Raw genomic sequence first — 22,191 nt, forward strand, 5'->3', positions numbered from 1 at the left:
GTAGTTAATGAGGACATAATATGTTAATGTGCATATCCACAAGAAAACTTTTATCAGTTGACTTTTGTAGAGTTATGAGTCTTTGAACTTAGGAATCTGGTGAGATTTTGTTTGTCCAGTGACAATGTGGGGCGTAGGGTATGTGAGCGTGCTCACAAAGGTTCTAATTGATATTGTATTGGATTTAAGGATCTCAATTTTTCGCGAAACTATTTCATCCTGTTATCGTTTTAAAATCTTTTTAGAAGTAGATTCACTGTATACCGCCATCTTGGATTGTACAATACCAGTACATCATCGGTCAAGTTCTTTGCCTGAATCTGCAGATTTTGAGACAAATTTGCAATTCATGTGTAACTGTTTATTTGTATACAGCAACATAAGTGATTTATTACATTATCCAAAATGTTGTAAACAAATACCAAATATTTGTGTTTTTAGAATCAATTTTTAAACTTAGCCTTTTAAAGGGAGATAACTCTTATAGTGATATTTTTATAATGGTATGTGAATTTTTATATTTTACTTGTAGCAAAAAAACAATTTCGGTGACACCATTTTTTCTTTTTCTTTTCTGAAAGCATATTATAAAACCTATTTTCTCATATTCTATTTCAAAAATTCTATCATATAAATTTCTTTTTATTCACAAATTTTTTTTTTGTTTTTTTGTGAACAATAGATGCAAACCTGGGCAATTTTGCAGAACTTGTAGCTTGAAAATAGCACGGTGTCCCATGCTTTTTATAATATTTTTGAAAAAGCATAGTAAAATCTTCATTTTGGCAAAGTATAAGAAAATTCTATATGAGGAAATAAATAAAGGTAACAGTAGTATACCGCTGTTCAATAGTCATAAATCGATTAAGCGAAAGCAAATCCGGTTTACAATATAAAACCGAGGGAAACACATCAATTATAAGAGGAAAACAACGGAACAACAGAAACACTGAAATGCAACAAAAAAAATAGACACCAAGATACATAGATACGGACTATTTGATCACAACTGCCACATTCCTGACTTGGAACAGGACATTTTAAGACAAAATGGTGGGTTGAACCTGTTTTTTTTGTTCTTATATATCTAAAAATATGTATATTTACGTTAAAATATAAAGTTGATAACTACATATCAAATATTTCCGAAAAATTGATTTTAAACAATGAAAAATTTGATTTGATAGTCTGTTATCACTCGATTAATCGGTGTTAGCTTACAAAAACGAAAAATTGATACGAACTGCGACTTTTTCACAAAAAAATTTAAGAAAAATACTCGTAAGTCATGAATAATTCAGTATAACTTAGGCCACACCAAATTAATTTCTAGTTCTTCGGACTATTTTCTTGAAAAAAGGGTAGCGAGCGAGCGAAATTTTTGTATTTGGTTTTTTTTTTCTAAAATTTGATTTTTGGCAGGCGAAAGATTTTTTTACTAGCGAGCGATATTATTTTTGAAATATTAAAAAATTTTTTTTAAGAAAAGCACTTTATGCAAGCGAGCGATCTGAAATGTACACAGTTTTAGTGCTTCATGTTTTTATTTATCTCATATCCTAGTTCTTATATTACCCTACTTTGCTTCTCAATTTGTTTTCCAACACCCTGTTGAACTTTTCACAACATTACTAGTACAAAAAAGTTAACTAGTAGCAAAACCTACAACTTTGTGTAGTCTGCTCAAATAAAGATCCTGCTGAACATGAAAAAGTGCAACAGCTTTGAACATGCAGACATCCATGTTTGATGTAAGTTACAATTAATGTATTATAGAAATAAGGAGATGTGGTATGATTGCCAATGAGACAACTATCCACCAAAGTTTAAATGAAGTGGATGTATACAATTATAGGCAACTGTTCAGTTTTCAACCCATACTGTTTATTCGGCTATAAAAGGCACTGACATGAAAAATATTAAACAAATCAATTGACAAAATTAACAACCTAATTCATAACAAAACGATTTACGAAAAACAAATTTGACAGACATGAACCAACAACAACCAGTGAACTGTGTACATGCTCCTGACTTGAGACAGATAGAATGGTATGCTGCTTCAAATAAACGTATGCAAAGCATATATGCATGCATTAAGCTTTTAAATACATGTCTACAACTATACATATTTGTGTAATTATAAGGGCTGTCCTTCAATAACCACACCAAGTTATAGTACTTTGTATTCAAATGCATCACATCAGATGCTATATATATTACCTAAACAAGAGGAACATTTCAGTACATTCAATTTAGGGTGTAATATCACCAAATAATAGTACGTCACGTCCGGTTTCATACGAAAAAGGGTCGAAAAAAAACTATTCCTTGAATTTGACAACTAAGGAAAAGTTTCAAAGTCAATATACCATGACAGAGGAGGTGGGACCAAAAAAAATCCATGGAAATGAGATGTGCCAACGTAATACAACTGCATACCAAAATTCATTCACCTACCACTAGGGTTTCCCAATTAATTAACCTAATTACAAACTAATACATGTAAAATAAGCAAAAGTTTTAAAGTCAATAGACAATAACTGTGGGACCAGGGCCAAAAAATCAGAATAAACAATGACGAGTCCAGAACCAATCCTATATATACCAATACATACTCTTTGTATTTGATTTCATTTCTTTTCTTATTCTATTTTGTTCAATTTGATGTTTTCTTCTATATAGATATCTTTTGGATTCTTTTGGGTGTTTTGGTTAAGGTTTAACTACCAAGGCTTTTCCTCATCAGGTATCCCGAGCCTCTTCAATATAAAAATATTTAGTCTAGAAGGAAAGTTCACAGCATCTATGCGCATAGAATTTAATTTACTGGATATTGGGATACCAGAATGAAAAATGACGAGTCCAGAACCAATCCTATATATACCAATACATACTCTTTGTATTTTATTTTATTTTATTTCTTTTCTTATTCTATTTTGTTCAATTTGATGTTTTCTTCTATATAGATATCTTTTGGATTGTTTTGGGTGTTTCGGTTAAGGTTTAACTACCACGGCTTTTCCTCATCAGGTATCCCGAGCCTCTTCAGTATAAAAATATTTAGTCTAGAAGGAAAGTTCACAGCATCTATGCGCATAGAATTTAATTTCCTGGATATTGGGATACGACACCTGGTAAATTTGTATTGATGTATTGTATTTTCAAGTCAATTAATCAATGTTTTGATAAAATAACTGTCTTTTAAGTTGTTACTTTTTCTATAATTTGGAGGACGTAAGTAGGTCCTTTAAGTTTTTGTGTCTTTTATATGCTATAATTGGAGGTTTTGGAAACATAGTTTTTGTTGTTTCGTTTTGTTCAATTAGGTGCCAATGTTTTTTTATTGCTTTATTTAGTCCATTAAAAGAAGGATTAAATTTCGTGGCTAACACTAATGGAGGTATTGCTCTTTTGTTTTTAAGCTTGTACCTGAGACAATATTTTCTTTCCTTATGCAATGCCTTTTTTATAATGGGGTTAATGTCCTTTTCTGAGTATCCCCTGAGGAGAAGTTTTGTTTTGAAAGTTTCAATTTCATTTAGTGTATCATTTTTGTTATTGGATGATCTCATAAAACGCAATATTTCAGCAGTAATAAATCCATTGAATACTGAAGATGGGTGAGCTGACGTTCGTTCAAGATACTGAAAGTTATCAGTAGGTTTACGGTATAGTTTACGTCTAATATATTATGATTAAGGAATCTGTTTCCTTTAAAAATTGTGACATCAAGAAATTGAATGCTAGTGTGTGATATTTCATGCGTGAATTTTATTAACGGGTGTATATTATTTGCATTGTTAAATAATTCAGTAAGATTGTCTTGACTAGAATTAAAGAGAAGGAATCCATCATCTCTGTATACAGATAACAATGCTATATTTTCATTAAAAGGAAATATATCAAGGATATTCGTTATGATTTCAAACATTCTTAAGTCAGCTAAGGATGGGCTCATTGGAGCTCCCATTGGGATTCCACATGTCTGTCTAAATACCAAGTTATTGAATTCAAATTCATTATTGCATAGAATGTATTGAAGTATTCTTAAGAAGTCCTTTTTTGGTGGTAGAGGTATTTCATGTGTAATTCGACATATTTTGCACCAGGCTCTGTCAACTGCTTGTAGTATTTCATCATGTGTTAAGGAATTGTACATACTAGTTATATCAAAAGTACACATAATTATGTCATCAGGTGCCCTTATTTGTTCTATTTGGTTAATAAATGAGTTTGTGTCCTGTGTATAAGTCCATAATTGGCTTACTACTGGTTTTAGGAAGTAGTCCATCAATTGACCATTTATTTCTATTGGACTATTGCATAATGATACAATAGGTCTCCCAGGAATATCTATATGTCTTAGGAACTCTTTGTTTGTTTTGATTTTTTCTCTATCATCATGATCAATTTGGTGAATGTTTGGCAACATGTAGAGTCGTCCGACTCGTACATTGGTATTATTGGCTAGGTATTTATATGTTATATCGTCGATACAGTCTTTCTTGTGTAGTTCTTTAATCATTTTTTGTATAGTATCGGATATTTTGTTCGTATTAAATTCACGGATTTGTTCATAGCATATACTGTTGTTCAGGAAGTTTAGTGTTTGTTTGATATAAAGACTTTTATCAAGAACAACGGTAGATGAATTTTTGACAGCTTTCTTAATAATTATATTATTATGAGAACGTAAGGTTTTGAGTGCCGCTCTTTCATGTTTAGAAAGATTATATCTAACTTTGTTTATTTTAAGTCTGCATATTTCCATTTTTGTCGCAAAGAGATAATTCTCTATTGTGTTGTTTGCTAAAACGGGTTTGAATCCCGATTTAACTCTAAACGGATGATTGCTGTCCGCATTTGATTTATCACTAAAGTGATATTTGCATCGCATTTTTTTACCAAGTTCGTCAAAGTCAAGTAAGAGTTTTTGTTTAATGTATTTTACATCAGGACTGGGAATTAATTTTAATCCCTTTGCAAGAACTAGTATTTCATAGTTAGTGAGATTTTCCTGCGAAAATACTTTAATGTAGTGTAAAGCTTTTTTTTACATATTCTTGAAAGTTTTTTGTGCGTTTAAGATGGCCTTTGTTATTATTATGTATACGGAGTTTACTTTTGTATTTTATTAATCTTTTTTTCTTATCCCTTTTTCTGAGAGATCTTTTTCTATTACTCATAGTAATATATTTGTTTAAAATTTTTTTTTTGTAACAAAACTATTTTGATTGTTTGTATAATTATTTCAACTCTAATTGAGAGATGAATTGATTTGAATTTAGTTTAATTTTATTTTAAACTTAAATTGTATATGTAAACTCTATTGAAGTGTTTATCCACTTCTGCTGGATGTATACAATTATAGGCAAATGTTCAGTTTTCAACCCACACTGTTTATTCGGCTAAAAAAAGGCACTGACATGAAAAATATTAAACAAATCAATTGACAAAATTAACAACCTAATTCATAACAAAACAATTTACGAAAAACAAATTTGACAGGCATGAACCAACAACAACCAGTGAACTGTGTACATGTACCTGACTTGAGACAGATATAATGGTATGCTGCTTCAAATAAACGTATGAAAAGCATATATGCATGCATTAAGCTTTTAAATACATGTGTACAACTATACATATTTGTGTATTTATAAGGGCTGTCCTTCAATAACCACACCAAGTTATACTACTTTGTATTCAAATGCATCACATCAGATGCTATATATATTAACTAAAATAGAGGAACATTTCAGTACATTCAATTTAGGGTGTAATACCACCAAATAATAGTACGTCACGTCCGGTTTCATACGAAAAAGGGTCGAAAAAAACTGTTTCTTGAATTTGACAACTAAGGAAAAGTTTCAAAGTCAATATACCATGACAGAGGAGGTGGGACCAAAAAAAAATCCATGGAAATAAGATGTGCTAATGTTAATACAACTGCATACCAAAAATCATTCACCTACCACTAGGGTTTCCCAATTAATTAACCTAATCACAAACTAATATATGTAAAATAAGCAAAAGTTTTAAAGTCAATAGACAATAACTGAGGGACCAGGGCCAAAAAATCTCCATGGAAATGAGATGTGACAATTATAATACAACTGCATACTAAATATGATTGACTTATCACTAGTGGTTCCCCTTAAATTGACCGAATCAGAAACTTTTACATGTAACTTAAGCAAAAGTTTCAAAGTCAAAAGACAATGACTGAAGGGGTGGGGCAAAATAACCTCCATGGAAATGAGAGATGACAATGCTTATGCAACTGCATATTAAATATCATTGACCTACCCTAAGTGGTTCTGAACTTCTCCATAAACTAACCTAATCACAAATTAATACCTTGTTGACGTCGCTGCCGCCGGAAACAACATACCTATGTCTTGCTTTTTGACTCTGTCAAGGCGAGACAAAAAAGGGGGTGAAATCTGATTGGTTTACTTCCGGTGTTGGTTATTATCGTATATGCAATGAAATATTATGTGAAATTTTCATTGTAGTACTGGACAGGATTAAACTTTACTCATTTCAAATATTTCTTTATTTGAAACAAAGTTTTTTGGGAAAAATGCCAATTTAGCAAAGACTTATAGGAGAAAAACAATAGTGGAATTACTTCTTAGTCATTGTTTTGCTGAAGAATTTTATTGCAATTAAATCTTTATGTATATTGAGATATTGCTCTATGTTGAAGGCCTTACCTTGAACCTTTCATTACTGTATGCCATACTGGTTGTTAACCTCAACAAATGTGGTCTCTGGTGGAAAGTTTGTCTCATTGACAATCATACAAAATTCCTTTTTTTAGAAGATTTTGTAAATTGTAAAGTTTGATTGATGTATTATATTCAATTACCACAAAAACTTGCTTGTCAAATTCTATGCTTGATGACTTTGTAACGATACTAGCAAATACAAATGAAAGAATCGGTAAAAGAATTGTCCAAATCACATTCCACTGCTGTGTTTGGCAGAAAGGTCTTTTACCTGGGTTTCCACTGTTACTATAAATATTCAACTCATGACGTCGTACTTTTAGAATATATATCATATCATATTTGGCCATAATAAACGTTGTGAATGTTAGATCTAGATCGTTATTGATGTCAATTGCCGTATTGGTAAGGCGTTAATTTCACACGCATAACTTTATTAAATTTATGTTATATAAATTTAGAGACGGACGCGCGCGGCTCCGTTATGGACGCGGGTTTTTAAAAAAAAGTACTTTTTTCTCGTCGACCTTTCACAACACGCGGGGAATCCGACGAACGAGGTATTAATTTGGCGTGGCCAATACGATCAAGTCAAGTCTTAAGAATGTTGTCAAAAGAGCCCCTGAATAGCTTAATGGCACATATTGATTAAATCAAATGTTCTATTTATATTTTTTTTCATTTATGAAACAGGTTGAAGGAAAATATATTCGACAAATACACTGTAAGAGGAAGAAAAAAATTACTGTAAAAATTTCACAAAACGAGTTATTTTTTATTGATAATTATAATAAACTTTAAAACATATGACAGACAACAACCAACGACTTCCTCTGAATTAAATCCTCCTGACTTAGGAGAGATACCTACAGAATGTAGCAGGGTTAAACAATGTTACAATTGTTCAACACTCTCCTTATATGGGACAGCGGTGTAACAGCACATCATAGGAGCAAACTGTTTTAAAAAGGACTTGACTCATCAGATCGACACAAAACACCAAATAAACAAAGTAAAAGACAAAAAGTACCTATCTCAAAGTACTTGCAGTTACGCCAAGCTAGTTTAAAGCTAATTACAGCTATTTTTTCAGTTTATTCAAAGTGATGCGTGCTTCCACCCATATGTTCTTTTATCGTACTTATATGCATTTAGTTCAAATAATTTCTACATTGTGCTTGTCCTAAATGTGAGTTATTTGATTGTGTGATTGTTTTTTATTTATTGCATGATTAATTAACAGGTCATTTGATTGATTGACTTAGCATTCTAGACTCAAATATTTCACACAAATGAAGGGCGATAACAAATTACTACTGAATTATATTGGTATATCCTGAACATGTAAGAAATGATTCGCATTGAACTGTTAACGTCATTTTAGCCTCAATCATCCTCTGTTTTGTTTTGTTTTTTGTTTTTGTTTGTGTTTTACGTTTTTTATTTTTTGTTTTTTACATTAAAAACAGTTTTTGCTTGTTCGTTGGAGGTAGGACAGTAATTACAATTCTATTCAATTGTGTATGTAATTATAAAAAAGAAGATGTGGTATGATTGCAAATGAGACAACTCTCCACAAGAGACCAGATGACACAGAAATTAACAGCTATATGACAGCTTATGAACTCATCAGATGGATACAAATAGAAATACATATAACAAAAATGCAGAGTTGACGTGAACGGGTACTTGTACATCCCAACAATAAAAAAAACATTAAGTAGAGATTACTGACAGCTAGTTCAAAGCCAAAAAAAATAATAAAAAAAAACATGCATCTAAGACTGAATTATCAATCAGTACGCATCCAACATCTAAAATGGATTTAGTTTAAAGACGTCATAAACAGTCAGTGAAAAACATGACCTTGTGCAATGCCAAGATACAGGAGTCGACAGATTGTAGATCTGTGAAAGTGCATATTATGTATATAACAATGATATTTAGTTTGCTTTTAATTTACTGATAACAACTGGTAAGCATGTTTATAAACAAACAAAAAACTCATTACGTACTCAGCTCTATTGATATCATATTTTTAAATACTGAATAAAGGCAAAAGTAGTATACCGGTGTTCAAAAGTTATAAATCGATTGAGAGAAAACAAATCCGGGTAACAAACTAAAACCGAGAAAAACACATCAACTATAAGAGGAAAACAAAAGAACAACAGGACCGCTGAAGTGCAACAAAAAAAAACCGCCAACATACATAGAAACGAGCTATTTGATAACAACTGCCATATTCCTGACTTGGTACAGGACATTTTAAGCTAGCCAAACCTCTCGCTTATATGACAATGTTAAAAAATATCGCTAAAATGACAACACTACGTGACAAAAATACAGCACAATAACACGCAAGAACACTCATCACAGAGAAACGCACAAACAAATAATATAATAGTCGACACAACATGCAAACCGCAGAACAACAACGATCATCTTCCATCAACGACAATCACCACAAACAGTGACGCATTTACGTGTATTTATAATAAATGATATTTTGTTTTTTTTTTCTTTTCTTTGGTCAGTAAATTGTTTGAAGAATTTTGTGGTTCATTTTTTATTTTTTTAAGCCAAACGTCAACTATATTTGATGTAAAGTGTACCACCTCAAAACAACCTATCCAAATTATACTCATTTTAAAGATTTATTTTGCTTGATTTTAACAGAGACATATAATACAAGTGTATTATATGTCTCTGATTTTAATAAGTAATAATAATGAACGTCTAGATATTCATGGCTGTGTTTGGATATACGCCTAAGGCAGCCTATGGTTACCCATAGGTATCTTTGGGTACCAATGGTTTGATATTTTGATATATAGAATATCAAACCAAAGGTGTCTATGGATAACCATAGGCCACCTCTAGCGTATATCCAAACACAGCCATATTTAAAGATAAATAGTGTCTATATAGTCGTTAAAGATAAACTATGGCTGTGTTTGGATATTCGTCAGAGGTGGCCTATGGTTATCGATAGGTACCTTTGGTTTGATATTTTATATATAGAAATATCAAACCATTGGTACCCAAAGATACCTATGGGTAACCATAGGCTGCCTTAGGCGTATATCCAAACACAGCCTTTATAAGAATCAACACATAAAAATGACATAAAATTTTAAAGAACCGATTTCCTTGCAGGTAGAACAAGCTTTATGAGCAATGGACAACCTAGAGAAGTTAAGACTGGTAACTGAGGATAATAATGATATAGAGGTCCAGAAAATAAGAGTGGAAAAAATTAAAGAAATCACAGTTACAGGGTTTTATAAAAATTGCCCTCTTGATCATTATGAAAAAGACAGTTTATCACAAGCATTGCTACCAACCGATCTGGACCCAATCATAGCTAACTGTTTTGCTATCAAAGCTACTGGTCATGGAATTGTCTATACAGTTATGTTTCTAAAATGAACATGTTGCTGATAGAATATGCCTTCTATTAGCATGAGAGTTATACCAGAAGATAAAACTATATGCCAACCTTACACCGCTTGAAGAAGTAGCAAGGCATCCTGAAACAGTCAATAGGAATCTTGACCATCTGTTTACCGGTTTACCACAAGATAAATTATTGAAAATCTATGACGTGGCTAAAACCATGGAAGATAACATAATGTACGAAGCACTACCAACATGCCATACTGGAAATATGGCAGGGAAGATAAACATAATGGCCCAGCAAATGTTTTTAACGTCTCAATTCATTCTGTTTTCACAGATGCCTGTAGAAGTACTCGACCACTTCTGCATAGGAAAATAGATCCAATCAACATGACCACCAAACCTGCATCAGCGTAACTGACTATGTAGACGTAGCTACTCTTGGAACAAGAGATGGAGATTTAGTTGCATGGTGGTAGATAGTTGTTTGTTTACAGTTTAGTGTTTTTATTTATTCATTTTGGTGTATACATCCTATCAAGACATTGTATGATGTTTAATTGTAATATTCCTAAGTGACAGGTCGAAAGAGTGGAAGCTTAAACTACATACAAACTTTATTGCAAATAGGAACTACTACACACAATTACTGAATTTTGATATTAGTATATATACATATATGTGACTGAATTCAGTCATAGACTTAAATTTAAAATTTGTTTTGTACATTGTATAGATATTTCTACTGTACAAACCCATGTACTTTTTGAATTATGGTGCCGGTGACTGAATTCAGTCAAGATTTTCATTATTGTTAACATTAATATGTGTATTTAAAACCAATTTGGAATAAATTATCTATACTAAAATCTATTTTTGAAAAAAGAATATGATTCTTGATGTTTGTAAATTGACTGAATTCAGTCAACAGTTTTCCAATGTACTACTTTCAAAACTGTACCCCTTAGAGCATTTAATTGTTGTGTAGGATATTACACACACCCAACTACTACCAATCTCTAATTTTAAACGTATTATCCATTGAATATCGCAAAGGTATTTCATTTAATTAAGATGAAAGTTCCAGTACATGTTGGATATATAAATAGACAAGATGACTGAATTCAGTCATCACTTTGGTGTCACATATGCAGTTTTTATTCATACAGATGACTTGGGCAAAAATAATTTCATCAATAATTAATCATAATTTAAAAGTTCGAATAAAAAGTTATACCGTTCATATGTATATGCTTATTCTCATTTATTTTGTTTTTGAAAATGCTAAATAAATTATTGTTGAAATGTTTTCTCTGGCTTATTTCATATGTTGCTAGTCCTATTTGAATAAAATAGTATATTCAGCATCAGTGTACACAAGTGGAAGCAAGTACCCAATGTGATTATATTTTGCCAAAAAAGGACCGAAATCTTCATGTTTTCCTATAGACCAAAAAATTTGTATATTTACATTTGTCATCTTGCACTTCTTACAAAATAGCTGCATATACCTAAGGATACACTTTGTATCAACAGCTGTCAAATTCTTTTAAGATGTGGAGAAAAATCAGTTGTCTAAATTTTAAGGAGGTGTTATTAAGCAGAATCTTGCTAACTCTCCATATTTGACAAATCAGAATATTGACAAGTTGAATCAGAAGGTGTTATATTTGTAACGAGTGTTGTTTACATAAAGATATCCGTAATGTCCGCTTGCTTGAGATGTCTCCCATGTTAATAAGATTAACCGGAGTTAAAGTCATGATTTGTAACATAGCTTTTCATTTAGAGATACAGTTATCATTTGCGGAATAGATCTGTCGTCTGTAAAATCAGTGTTATATAGTGGTCCTGTACATATATTGCACTTATATTCAGTGTTAAAATGATTTTTCATATACCATGGTATTCATTTGTCTCTTAAATATAACAGCCAATATATTATCATATTTTCTTATTGTAAGATCCATCACTTTTGTTGATAGAAACGGCGTCTAGCAAACCAATTAGCAGCTTTAAAAATTGCAAACAACGCACCTACTCAATGATACTAAAGGGAAACACATCCATGAAAAGGTATGAAACCAAATAGATTCCAAATATAAGTGGCCTTTAGTTTCTGCAGAATATGTATAAACTAATAATTGATCAAATACAATAAATTCTAAAATAATATCTTTTGAAAATTTTATCCTTTGGTTCGGTTCATTCTTATGTAGTCAAACAATCATCTCTTGTATTTTGTTTACATATATCAAACTTAGTATTTAATTTCCTTGAAAAAAATCTTTACCGATTTGATAATTAACATCATCATTCTGACATGTAGGCCAATTCTCTATAGAATTATAAAACTGTCATGTAAAAAGATAAATGAGATAATGTGGATCTGTTTTTTTAACTTGGAAATAGATTTTCAAAGTGTGGTGTGTTTGAATAAATTTTGAAATTGAAAGCTTTGGTGATGTCAATATAAACATTTATCAATCACGTTTCTCCAATATCGTGTTTAAAAAAAAGTGTACCCTTTAAATGTTCAAGAAAATAATATCAAACTGAATTTATTTCACAAGCAACAAAGAAGTGCAACGTAGTAAGATATAAAAAAAAAATGTCTCGCAGTATATTTTTGTTCGTTATTATGTTTTGCAGACTTTGTTTTGTGCACACCAAAACTGTTTATTTTAAGGCACAAGCAGTTAATTATGGACAAGTTCATTACACCGGAGCACTAGTCGTATTGGCTGAAAATACAGTGACATTTTGTTTACAACAGTGTTATAACAATAAAAAAATGCATGACAATTTTTTACAACTGACATACAAAAGGATGTGCATTACATTCTAAAACATTTAAATACAGTGTTCCTGAAAAAGTACAAGATGGATGGATTTTATCTTTTGGTAGTGAGTAATTACAAATATTGTATTCTAAATAGAAATTTTAATACAATGACGACAAAATTGGGAGAAATTTCTACTGGCTTTGTACCGAGTACAAAATGTAATATTTATTCGAGACATTTGTTTGTTGCTTTTATCCCATGAGCTTGAGTGGAGAAAATAAAGGGAAAACTATTTAAACGATTTGGAAAAATGGTTGTATGAAATTTCGTCAGTCATGACGTAGAATTAGCCGGCAATAAGCAAAGAAAAAACACCCTAATTTATAATGCAGGTTATGTACGCAATTTTTACAAAATCCAACCTTTCAATATCTGCAAGACTGTTTATGTTCCTGTCATATCACGGTAGGTATAGTGTCCGGCTGAGATCTTGTATTCTCGAGTGAATCCGTTCTCTTTTTTTTTCGATTGTAGACCTTTTTGTTCAAGTGATAGTACATGCGATTAGACTGGTTAACTGCTATTTCGCGAGTATTGACCAAGTATAATATACATCTCTTCACAGTAGTAGCAATTGGACATTTGTTCTTGTTTTCCATTTGTAGAACGATCAAACAAATTATCATCAAGACAAATAGTAAATGAAACATTTAGGACGTATTTTCCATTAAAAAAAATACACATACCCGCTTAACACACAATATGTACGTACGTCTCAAATGACATTGTACATGTTGTACTTCTTGATAATGTAGTCTTGGAAAACACGATTTATTTATTAGTTGTAATTTGGCTTTGAACTAGCTTTCAGTAACTGTGAGCACTCTTATATCGGCACTTTGTGTTTATTGCTTTTATGTTAGTTGGTTTGTTTGTGCTTCGTATCGATCTATTGATTTAAGCCATTTGCAACTGATTTTTACAGTGTGTTTTTATGTTGTGCTGTGACACCACTGTCCAAAGTTAGGTGAGGGTTGAGCGCTTTCAAACATGTTTTGTATAAGAGAGAGAGTCGAAAGGGACATCCATACTCACAAGTCAAAACGAAACTGACAACGCCATGGTAAGAAAGAAAAAGACCAAAGACATGGTAAGGAAAAAAGATACCAAAGACAACCAATATACAAAACACGACATAGAAAACTAAAGACTAAAGCAACACAAACTCCAGCAAAAACCTATAAGTTAGGCCATTAGTTTTCTCGTATGAATTGTTTCACATTTTTCATGTCGGGGTCTTTCATAGCTGATTCTAAGGTATGTGTTTTCTCATTGTTGAAGACAGTAGGGCGGTCGATACTTGTTTTTATCTTCGTCATTTGAACTCTTGTGGATAGTTGTGTCATTGTCAATCATACCACATCTCTTTATTTTTATATGTATGTCCGTGTTCACATAAATATTGTTTACATCACAATTATTTACCATATGAAATCCGTATCGGTACGCTAACATGAAAAATGTTCACATCACGTAAATATACTGTATGGAATCGACATTGATAGACGTATGTTTGGGTCGATACAACATGTGTACCTGGGCGTTCACTTATTGGATAGATCCAACATGTTTACATGGATGTGGACATATTCGATCGATTTAAACATAAATCAAAACCTGGGTGGGTAGAATACACTGGACGTGCATGATGTGAACTGTCTTTACTTGCACACAGACATGTTTGAACTATCCAAATATACGTATGGCGGTGTCCATGAAATCTATAAGATGTGGCAAACAATAATGTACCATCGGTGTCGTGCTTTGAAAAGGACTTGATTTGAACCTTTTTGTTGTTTTTTAAACGTAGATGCACTGACATATAACATTTTAAGCCATTGAAATTTTGTTTATTCACTCGATAAAAATGTGGACCGCACTAAAAAATCCAGGATTTCTCTCGAAAAAACCCGGATATATAAAAATAAATTAATTCTAAAAATGTCATTCGCAATGCAATACAATGTAATTTTTATAACGTGTCTGTATATCTAAGGATATAAAGATTCCAAACAAACATTGTCTTTGACATTTGCATTGGTATGTGCATAACAATAGCTTTATTCTATATTTTGGAACAAAAGCATTGTAATTCTAAATTTAACATTTATAACACAAACAAATGTAGGGTTGGTGATGACTTTTTATCACAAATACTAACTAACCTTGTATGATCTTGGACATTAAGTTCAGACATCTATTTCATGTCTTACAAGAAAATAAGTCTGTTTATTTACATGTTTGGTCATATTCACTCGAAAAAAACGTGGTCAGACTTAAAGAACACGATCAAATCAATCGACACAAAACACGATCCCAGCCGTACAGCCAGCGTTAAAGATTATACGCGTCCTTTCTATTAAAACATAGAATATCATAACTGTTCATCAAGAAAACAACAGTATTCGTTTCATACATATCTTAGATAAGAATTTTCGTACCTGTAGAGACGTGGCCGGGTACTTATACATCCTTACAACAAAAAAGACACTAAGTTCAGATCTGAGAGTACTCGCAGTTACTGACAGCTAGTTCAAAGCCAATAAAAACTTATAAAAAAAATCATGCATCTAAGACTAAAATATCAATTCGTACAGATCCAACATCCAATGGATTTAGTGTATGACATCAGGAACAGTCAGAGAAAAACACGACAGATTGAAGGGCCGTGAATGTACATATGTATTTAAAAGTATTTAGTTAGTTTTAACTTACTGATTACAAAATCAATATTAATACCAATAAAAACAATATTCAAAGATCTAATTATAGTGTGGAATTGGTAACCTATTAGAATGACTTTATTTAAAGGATTGATAAGTTTGCCCGGATCGTATCTTAATTTCCGGGCTCGGTAAACAACATCTTCGTAAAACTTTATTAATTGGTTGGTTTCAAGAGTTACCGTTGATACGGTAGAATAAAAAAGGACGAACTAGTTACTCCCTGATATTCTAGTTAGAAGAAGAAATAGTTCTTTTTTTTAGCATTTCATGAACATTTCATTTGTAGAAGTTTACTTTTTAACATTTAGAATTAAATGTTTTTTTAAAACAATAATTCAACCGCTTGTGCTTTATATTACGCGAAAAACAGATGTCCATCAAACATACATGATTTTATGCACTATCGCCACCTTGATTTGTGTTACAACTTTAATCCAGAACAATATATCGACTATCCTAGACACATCCAACAAACGTGTTTGTCATATGGTGGAGAATTACTGAGGATATATTCACAGGGTAGCCAAACGTACATAGAGCATATTCTCAGTTGGTCAAATTAAGTACAATATAAATTAATATTCAAATTAGCCGTGCTTGAATTTTTTATAAGATTTGCTCAATCAAATGTTGAATCTGTTTTCCTCTATAAAAATATCAAAGTACGTCTGTCCACGATTTACTGTTACAGAACGTCCCCTCTTCCTTCGTTAATTTCCTCTAGTGAGCAGGAACAGCTCTACTGCACAATGAACTTCAGCTCTGCCCTGCTAATTGGTGTTATTCTTGTCCCCGGTCTTGGTCTTTGTGTACTTTGTTGAGTAATACTGTTCATCTTAAAGTCCTATCAGGGATGTATGCCCTTCAGCGATTCATAATTGCCTTCTTGATATCTTATTTTTTTACAGAAGGAAGAACAACTTTACGTGTAGCTATACAAGGCAACTCATACAACCCGGGTTTGGCTTGGACTTTTGATGACGGAACTCCACTAACATACACAAACTAGCTTTCCGGAGGACCTGATGTCGGACAAGATTACTTACAGATTTTTACTGATGAATTTTGGACTGACCAAAATGAATTTATTCTAAATAAAAATAAAACGTTCCTCTGTGAAAGAAGACTATAGAATGACCAAAAGAAATTACCAAAGATTGGACAATATCATATACAGATTTTTCACGATGATTTTAACCTGCATAAGAATAATATGTTCTTCTGTGAAAGAAGACCATAGAGTGATTTGCTTGAAACAGTTTTCATTGAAATAACACACACATATCAATTCTTTTAAAATAAGGTATTCACATTTTAATAAATAATGCGTTCAAATATTCATAATTTTAGGAGTCAATTAATTCATAACATATACTGTTATTATAATTTAAGTGTGATAAATCTGAGAAAGATAAAAATGTTAAAAAATGTCTTAATCCTCTGATAAAATTTACTAGATGAAAAAAACTTTCTAAATTTTGCCTATATTTGTTGAAGTCATAACACTAAAGAACTGTATGCATTGAACAGAAACACTGGAATATTGTAGAAAACGCATTATCAATACCGGTTCAATATCCTTCAATGATCTTGTACCACCAAAGTTAAAAAGTATCAATTAAGAGTTGATGATCAAATAGACCTTTTCAGCCTTGTAACTAGTTAATAGTGTTACATGCAATTACATAATTGTTATTTCGTGCGAAATTGTGTCAAAACGAAATCAATGTTATCAATATATCGAATGTCACTCACCAAACAATAATGCATACTCAAGTGGATTTGATTTATATGTCTTAAAGCCAAATGCTATCATTAAGTTCCACTTGTTTCTTCATAAAATGGAGAATATTTTTATTGAGGTATTTCATGATAAATTAAGGCTGACGTAAACTATTTGCTTATTATTTTCATGTTTGGTACAATATATGGGATGTGGAGTATACGTCAATGACATAACAACTGAGTCTTATTATTTTCTTTAGTTCTGAGCAACCCATACATTATAGACAATAATGATAATTTTGAGGTTTATATTTACCACTTCGTTGCTTAATGCATCACGAAAAAACTGATGTTTGTTTTCCATGACTGTTTATTTTTGAAATTAATGTCCTGAATGTTCTGATCTCTTTGATATATATTTGTTTAAAGTTTTGATTGATTTTTGAAAACCGTAAATGTGTTTGTTAAATTTTGACAAGGCCTATGAATAAAATTCCAAATTGCATTCATATACAGTGTTGAAATGATTTCTCATGTATCATGATATTCATTTGTCTCTATAATATATAACAACCAATATGTTATCATACTATTTCATTGTAAAACCCAACACTTTTCTGTTGATAGAAATGGCGTCAAGGAAATTAATGATGAGTTTTAAAAATACCTTTCTTATCTGTTAACCAGCGCACCTATTCAATGATATAAAAAGGAAACAGGTCCATACAATTATATGAAACCAAACTGATTCTAAAGATAAGTGGCATTTAGATCCTGCAAATATTTAAAAACGGATAATTGATAGAATGCATAGAATTATATACATTCAAAAATAATTATATCCTTTGAAAATGTTATCCTTTTGTTTGTTTCATTCTTAAAGTAGTCAAACAATCATCTCTTGTTTTTTGTTTACATATATCAAATTTAGCGTATTATTTCTTTGAAAAAATCTCGACCAATTTGATAATTATTTCACATCATCATTCTGACATGTAGGCCAATTCTGTATAGAATTATATAATAGTCATTAAAAAGACAAACGAGATAATGCAAATTTGTTTTTTTTTAATTGGAAATAGATTTTCAAAGTGTGATTTGTTTGAATAGATTTTGAAATTAAAAGCTTTGGTGATGTCAATATAAACATTTACTAATCATATTTCTCCAATATCATGTTTTAAAAAAGTGTACACTTTGAATGTTCCATGAATATAATATCACATTGAATTTATTTCACGAGCAATATCCAAGTGCAACGTAGTCAGTTATAAAAATGTCTAGCAGTATATTTTTTCACGTTACTATGATTTGTGGACTTTGTTTGGTACAAACCACAACTGTCTATTTTAAGGCACAGGCAGTTAATTCTGGACAAGTTCATTACACCGGAGCACTAGTTGTTTTGAATGAAAATACTTTGACATTTTGTTTACAGCAATGTTATAACAATAAAAAATGCATGACAATTTTCTACAACCGACTTACAAAAGGATGTGTATTACATTCTAAAACATTTAAATACAGCGTTCCTGAACAAGTACAAGATGGATGGACATTTTATCTTTTGGTAGTTAGTAAGTACAAACATTGTATTTTAAATTTCTTGACAATTTATTACAATGATGAAATATTGATCGTGATTGTACAATGCTAACAAAGACATTTGTGCAAGTTTTGTACATAGTACAAAATGTAATCTCTATTTGAGCCATTTTTTGTTACATTTTTATGTTGCTTCTAACCTGTGAGCTTAACTTGAAGAAATAAAGAGAAAATGATCGGAACGATTTGGAAAAATGATTGTTTGAAATTTTGTCAGTCATGACGTAGAATTAACATTCATTAATAAAGAAACTTTATATATGATTTGCTTGGGATTTATAGCTTTGTTCAGTCTCATCACCGACGTCCGATGTTGATAAATAAAGGCAATAGTAATCTATCGATTAAGCGAGAAAAAAATCCGGGTCACAAACCAAAACCGAGGGAAACACAACAACTATAAGATGATAACAACGGAACAACAGAAACACTGAACTGCAACAAAAACAAACACCAACATACATAGAAATGACTATTTGATAACAACTGCCATATTCCTGACTTGGAACAGGAGATTTTAAGAAAAAAATGGTGGGTTGAACCTGGTTTTATGGCTAGCCAAACCTCCCACTTATATAGCAATGTTAAAATTACCGCTAGAATGACAACATTACGTGACAGGAATACAGTAAAAATAAACGCAAGAACACTCAGGACAGAGAAACACATAAATAAATAATATAATATTACATTACAACATGTAAACCACAGAAAAACAATTGACACCTCCCATGAATCCACGACAGCACACCAGGACACCACAAACGAATTATAAACTTCACACGTATGTATCAATGCCACAAGTGACGTATTTTTTTTTTTACGTTAATATTATCACAGATAATTTCTAGAAATAGAATAGATTTGTTTTATTGTAGACACGTACAAGAATATAAGATTGAGTTTGTAATGGTATTATTTTATGTATTTTCTTATATAAAAAGAAGATGTGGTATGATTGCCAATAAGACAACTCCCCACAAGAGACCAAAATGACACAGAAATTAACAACTAAAGATCACCATACGACCTTCAACAATGAGCAAAGCCCATATCGCATAGTCAGCTATAAAAGGCCCCGAAATGACAAATGTAAAACAATTCAAACGAGAAAACCAACGGCTTAATTTATGTACAAAATAGTAAACGAAAAACAAATATGTAACACAGCAACAAACGACAACCACTGAATTACAGGCTCCTGACTTGGGACAGGCACATACAGAATGTGGCGGGGTTAAACATGTTACCTGGCGCCCAACCCTCCCCTAACATGGGAAAGTGGTGTAACAGTACAACATAAGAACAAACTATAAAAATCAGTTGAGAAAGGCTTAACTCATCAGATGGATACAAATAGAAATACATTTAACAAACACAGAGTGGACGTGGACGGGTACTTGTACATCCCCAAAACAGAAAGACAGTAAGTACAGATCTGAGAGTACTCGCAGTTATTGACAGCTAGTTCAAAGCCAATAACAACTAATAAAAAAAATCATGCATCTAAGACTAAATTATCAATCAGTACACATATAACAGTCAATTGATTTAGTGTAAAGACGACATAAACAGTCAGAGAAAAACATGACCTTGTGCAATGCCAAGATACAGAGCCATGACAAGAATATTAAAATGGAATTGTGATGGTGTTATAATTTGTATTTTCTTACCATGTCGGTTTTCCTTCTAAATCAAAACTGTGTATAAACAAAAAAATCCTTTGCATATAGTTGCTTTAAACTAAAAATCATATAAATGAAATAGCTGATTAATTATCTGAACTTTTACATACACATAAAAAATAAAAATAAAATAACTGTAATATAAGGCAAGATCATGTAAGACCAAACAGTAAACACACTTGAAAACAAACAACATAAAACAAAAACACTGCATACGAACCACGAGTAACTCGACTATACTGGCAACTAAGACATATGTGAAATGTACCGAAAATACAGAATTCAAACCACAAACGATAAGACATAACACAATATCTAACTAGACTTACAAAAGAATCATCATAACTAAATACATGAATGTTGGATGTATAAATACCGAGACACGTCGTATAGCAATGCGAATCCACACTCGGCAAACAGTCATATTCAGGAATAGGTCACATTGATAAGTTTGACCCAAAGGTCTGTAGTCTACTTTATGTTTGCTATTAATTCAAAGCAAAGTATTGTTTCTATTATGAATAACACACAAACAGGATCAAAATCGATTTTCCAATTTTCAACATATCAATATTGTAAAATGTCAGCTGCTCAACATAATATGAAAGCTTTATGACCTCACTCGACAAAATATAAAGCCTTTATGACCTCACTCGACATCATATGAAGCATTTATAACCTCACTCGACATAAAATGAAGCCTTTATGACCTCACTCGACATAAATCGCTACATTGTGTCTTGCAGCTTGTAATTTACAGTCTAATGGAATAAAATATTAGTTGGTTTCAAGAGTTACTTTTTAAAAACACGCAATAGTATAATCTACAGTCGTATAAACTTTTAAATTCTATCGGTAACGCGCTTGAAAATAAAAAAAAAACAACGTGAAATAGATACTTCATGATGTTCTAGCCAAGATAATAAATGTTTCTCCCTTTTTTAGAATTTCATGAAAATTTTATTCGTAGAAGTTTATTTTTCAGCAAATAAAATGAACAATAGTATATTAAACAATAATTCAACCGCTTGTGTTTTATATATAGCGAAAAACAGGTGTCCATCAGACATAGATGGTTTTATGCACTATCGCCATCTTGATTTGTGTTACAACTTTAACCCAGAACATTATATCGACTATCCTGGACACATCCAACAAACGTGTTCGTCATATGGTGGAGAATTACTGAGGATTGATTCACAGGAGCGCCAAACGTATATAGAGCATATTCTCGGTTGGTTTATTAAAATATAAGACATTCATTAAATGTAAAGAAATAATAGATAAATTAATATATAAATTAGCCGTACATTGATATGTACTTGAAATTTTATAAAATTTACTAAATCAAATGTTGAATCTATTTTCCTCTATAAAACATTATCAAAGTCCGTCTGTCCTCGAGTTGCTGTTACGGAACGTCCTCTCATCCTAAGTGCATTTCTGCTAGTGGCAGTTACAT

At 31.6% G+C, this 22,191-nt stretch overlaps 1 long non-coding RNA gene across 1 annotated transcript; it reads left to right on the forward strand.

The window, feature by feature from the left end:
• The first annotated feature begins 18,927 nt into the window (after positions 1-18,927).
• On the forward strand, positions 18,928-21,963 carry LOC127700223 (uncharacterized). The gene is made up of 2 exons (XR_007981504.1): positions 18,928-19,016; positions 21,775-21,963. It is a non-coding gene; the product is annotated as an uncharacterized LOC127700223 (long non-coding RNA).
• The last annotated feature ends 228 nt before the right edge of the window (positions 21,964-22,191 follow it).

This window comes from Mytilus californianus, unplaced genomic scaffold, assembly GCF_021869535.1.
Source record: "Mytilus californianus isolate M0D057914Y unplaced genomic scaffold, xbMytCali1.0.p SCAF_5, whole genome shotgun sequence".
Taxonomy (NCBI): domain Eukaryota; kingdom Metazoa; phylum Mollusca; class Bivalvia; order Mytilida; family Mytilidae; genus Mytilus; species Mytilus californianus.